General features: G+C 38.1%; 1 pseudogene across 1 annotated transcript; it reads left to right on the top strand.

Moving 5' to 3' along the window:
* The first annotated feature begins 582 nt into the window (after nucleotides 1–582).
* On the top strand, nucleotides 583–1,626 carry LOC311613055 (ribosome biogenesis protein BRX1 homolog; annotated as a pseudogene). The gene has a single exon. The product of its transcript is annotated as a ribosome biogenesis protein BRX1 homolog (transcript).
* Nucleotides 1,627–5,159: the final 3,533 nt, after the last annotated feature.

Genomic DNA, 5,159 nt, shown 5'->3' on the forward strand with positions numbered 1-5,159 from the left:
GAGGGAGGCAGCACATGGCCAGTTATTCAGTCTAATAATTGGGTTTTGGCTTTGCTGAAGAGCAGGCTAGATGTCTGCAATGTTATCAAGCACACACCAAGGATTTTCAACTCCTTTTTTTTTTTTAACAAAAGAAAAGTCAAACTACTTTCATCAGCTTTGTTCTATATTTCTTTTCTTTTTAAAATATATTTTATGATTTTTTACAACGAGAAAGGGAGAGAAATAGAGAGTTAGAAACATCGATGAGAGAGAAACATCGATCAGCCGCCTCCTGCACACCCCCTGCTGGGGATGTTCCCGAAACCAAGGTACATGCCCTAGACTGGGAATCGAACCTGGGACCCTTCAGTCCGAAGGCCAACACTCTGTCCACTGAGCCAAACTGGTTAGGGCTCTGTATTTCTTCAGAGTCTTCATATTTTCCTCAAAGATCAGCCAGAAGGTAATTGTGGTCATTTGTGTCTTCAGGGAATTGGCCCACCTCAGCTAAGTTATCAAATTTGTGGGCCTAGGGTTATTCATAGCATTCCTTTACCATCCTTTAATAAAATGAATTAACAGCAAAGACAGTGAGGCAAGATGGTGGCCACCAAGAGAAAACGACTGGAGCCTTGGGGGTTCAAAGGAAGAAGCTGGAAAGGAACAAAGAAGATGGCAGGCCACAGCTAAGCTGCTGGACTTGGGGAAGAAGACAGAGACCTCATCCCAGGTCCCATTTGCAAGGGCAAGTGCAAAAAGAAGGAATGGATTCTCATCTCCCTTCCTCCCCCCCCCCTCCCCCAGGGAATACATTTCAGAACAAGACGTTTAATGCAAGACCTAAGAATGTGGATACCTCAGCCTAAAGCAGACACTAAAATGGACTGTAAAGATAAGTTGTTTGTGATTAATGAGGTCTGTGAAATGTGAAACTACGTTAAATGTTTCTGTTTTGAAGCTCAGAAGAAACCAGATCTCCATACCTGGCTTTCACATTCACCTCCTAGACCATCTGTTAAGTTTCTAGTTCAAAACATTCAGACCCTCACTGATGGTCTGATGACTGGAAACTGAAAGGTTCTCAGCCCCTTTGTCTTTTGACCCTGCCTTTGATGAATTACCACCATAAAAGATCTCTGAAGTCAGATCTGCAGTCCACTCACCGCACTGTCAGCCCCAAAGCCAATCATTCTCGAGCCACGTGTTTACTTCACTGTTTTGGATAATAAGATATCATTTCAGAGCTTTCAGATCATAGGAGAAGATGCTACTCTTGTAGAAATAGGATTTCATTTTGTCTTAAATCTCATAAAGATTTTCCAGGGAAGTTTTGGAGAACCAGCTTTATTTGAAAATCCTCACTAGCAGTACCAAACAGCCATCGGTGAGCACAAGACCCATCACAGCTGCAAAATACAGAGAGAAACAGCAAGTTACAGAGGCGTAGAAACTGAGGGAGAAAGAACCAAAGATGATTCTTCCATATGAACCCTCTGCAGATGTTTTGTTACACCAGCTAAGGAACAACCGATAGAAGTACAGTGGGTAAAATCAGAGCCAAAAGTTGATTGGAAAGCAAGGAAGAAAAGGGTTTTCAAAAGGCAGAGAAATGAAACAGAAGCTGAAGGTGGGAAGGCAAAATGAATCCCTGGATAACTAATTTTTCCACTTATTTTACATTTATTTTGTATTCAGAGTATAAATAGTTTTATTATGCAGGACTATCATACATCTAGTTAGTGTAGCAGTTAAAAGAAAGAAAAAATTAAAATCTTGTGGCTTCCAAAATAACAAACCTTTATTGAGGAATAATTGACAAATGTAATTGTATATATTTCAAGTGTATATTATCCCTTTAATGTCCATGGACTCAGTAATGATGATCCCTCTTTAATTTCTGATATTGGCAATATGTGTCTTCTCTCTCTTTTTTTTTTCTTGGTTATTCTGTCCACAGGTTTATAATTTTTATTGATTTTTTCCCCCTAAAGAACATGTTTTTGGTTTTATTGATTTTTCTCTGTCATTTTCCTGTTTTGAATTTCACTGGTTTCTGTTTATATTTTTATTGCTTCTTTTCTAATGTTGCTTTAGAATTAAAATTTTCTAGTTTCCTAAAGTGGAAAATTAGGTTACTGATTTGATATCTTTTTTTCTTAGTGCATATGTCCAATGTTATCAACTTTTTCTCTAAGCACTGCTTTAACTGCATCTTCAAAAGTTTGATTAGTTTTCATTGGATTAAAATATTTTAAACTTTCTTTTAAAACTTCTTTGACCCACCCTAGTTAAAGTTATAAACTTTAAAATTTAATACTCCTCCTCTCCTTCCTTCCTTTATATTTTCTCCCTTCTCCAATACTTGTAACCTGCTAATATACCATGTAATTTCTTTATTATGCATTTTGTTGTCTCTCTGTTAGTATATGACTTCCACACGGGCAGAGTTCAGGAAGCTTTCTCAGTTTTGTTTAGTGATGTAGTTTAAGCATCTAAGCCTGTGCCAGGTAGACAATAGCACTTAATACATGTTTGTGATTGAAGTAGAGGAATTTTAGAACAAGCTTGACATATAGAATGGGAGCGGAAGAAACAGTGCCTTTGACCAGGATTTATTTAGCGTTGGATATTGCAATTTTTAAGATATTTATTGTTGAAAGTATTACATAGGTCCTTCTTTTTCCCTCATTAACTTTTTCCAGCTGGCTCCCATCCTCCCCTTCCCCCATCCCCAGGCCCTCACCACCCCATTGTATGTGTCCACGGGTTTTGCATATATGCATGTAAGTTTATTGGTTGCTCTCTTCCCATCCACCCTCCCCTGCCTTCCCTCTGAGGTTCAACAGTCTGTTCATGCTTCTATGACTCTGAGTCTATTTTTGATCATCAGTTTATTTGGTTCATTAGGTTCCATATATGAGTGAGATCATGTGGTATTTATCTTTCTCTGACTGGCTTAGCTCAGCATGATTCTCTCCAGGTGCATCCATGCCATTACAAATGGTAAGAGTTCTTTCTTTTTTACAGCTGCGTGATATTTCATTGTGTAAATGTACCATAGTTCTTTGATTCAGTCATCTGCTGATGGGCAGTTAGGCTGTTTCCAAGTCTTAACTATTGTAAATTGTGCTGCTATGAACATAGGGGTGCATATATTCTTTAAAAAAAAATTATTTTATTGTTTAAAGTATTACAAATAGTAGTATATATGTCTCCTTTTTTTCCCCATTGACCTCCCCCCTGGCCTTCCCTACCCCCCCAACCATATTTTATTTCTGATAAGTGTTTCAAGTTTCTTAGGATATATTCTTAGAAGTGGGATGACTGGGTCAAATTGGAGTTCTATTTTTAATTTCTTGAGGAAACTCCCCATACTGTTTTCCAGTCTGCACTCCCACCAGCAGTATACTAAGGTTCCCTTGTCTCCACAACCTCACCAACATTTGTTGATTTGTTGATGACATCCATTCGACAGGTGTGAGGTGACATCTCATTGTCGTTTTAATTTGTATCTCTCAGATGATTAGTGACTGAGCATTTTTTAAATGTCTCTTGGCTTTCTGTACATCCACTTTGGAGTAGTGTCTATTTAAGTCCTTTGCCCATTTTTTTTTTTTTAAATTGGATTGTTTATCTTCCTTTTGTTAAATTGCATGAGTTCCCCATTTATTCTGGAGGTTAATTCCTTATCAGATGTATCATTGGCAAATATGTTCATATAGAGGGGTTTCTTGTCATTTTGATGATTGTTTCTTTTGCTGTGAAGATTATGGTTTAGAAGCAATAGTAGCATCCTGACTTTTAATAACCCCTTTTTTCTGCTCTTCCAGCCCCTCAAACACCTTATGGCCAACTTTCTTTTCTAAATAATTTTCCTTTTGACAAATTTAAAACGATTTTTGTTTTCTGATTCGTCCAAATATAACAATACCCAGTACGGATAGCGATCTACAACACAAGTCCTCAAAGGTGGAATCTGGGATTTTTTATTGGCCAGGTTGTGCTTGATCATGAAATAACTTCAAATGACAGAGGAAAATGAAATACTCAGTATCTATGGCTTACAGTGGCCTGGGATAAATTGTCTCATAAGAAAGACTTCAGTAGACCAATTATCTGCTGAGAAGAAGTGATTATTGAAAAGATTCTAGGTTTGTTGGCTGCTTCTGATTTCACCTGGGAGTTACAGAGAAAACATAAAATGCTCAGTATTGTAAACTCTCAGCCACAGATCTTTACTGATGGCTCAGGAAGAATCTCTAGCTACTGTAGCCTCTAACCTCAGGACAGATGCATTTGAGAATCAGACCCAAAATTTGTTCCTGTGAGCTGTCGGATTGCAATGTAAATAACATTCACTGCTTCATGAGGTTTCTTACATAAAAGTTAGGGTGCTGGCTGGTAAGGAATGGGACCCTTGGAACTGGACTAGAAATGGGGACATTTGAGAGTACTCAAATGAATCTAAGAAACTTGAACCCCTAAAACTGAGGGTCCTTTGCTTTCAGAAGCAGTGCCTTCTCCCCATTCTGAGACTTATCTTTCCTTTGCTTGGAAAGCCAGCAATTACCTCACAGGACTTAGTTGCTCTTTCTCCTCCTGATCTATCCTTAACACCACCTTTGCCTCTAGACCTACAATTAGAAGTAGATCTCATAATATATCAAGGGATAACCTTAAAAGAATGAAAATATTTTGCCAGTTCATATTTTAAAAAAAAGCAACAAAAACTCAGAGCAGATGTGTACAAATGGTTTTTCAGTGGGACTGAATATAATGGACCCTCTTGTCCAGTGGGAATCATAGGATCCCAAATGTCTGAGGCAGAAGCCAAATAGCAGTGCTTAATTGCAAAGTATAGTTGTGTGTGGGGCTACAGTGACAATCAGTACAATTTAAAAACATGAAAACTTCCAGAGCAAGAGGCATTGTTAAACAAACAAAGCTTAGGACATTTCTCATCTGACCAGTGCTCCTGGTCTTCCCCTCGAAGACAGTGGCATTCCAGAAGCTGAACGAGGTTACTGACTTGAAATAAAACATGATGTTCCTTTCCAGAATTATAGAAAAATGAATGAATACAGAATATCATTTATTTGGTCTTTGATATTTCTTAAATCTTTGAGATTTGCTACCATTTGTCTGCGGTTAGCAGGGGACAAAAAGAATGACTAATA

This window comes from Pipistrellus hanaki (genome assembly GCF_964339955.1).
Source record: "Pipistrellus hanaki genome assembly, chromosome: 18".
In the NCBI taxonomy this organism is placed as follows: domain Eukaryota; kingdom Metazoa; phylum Chordata; class Mammalia; order Chiroptera; family Vespertilionidae; genus Pipistrellus; species Pipistrellus hanaki.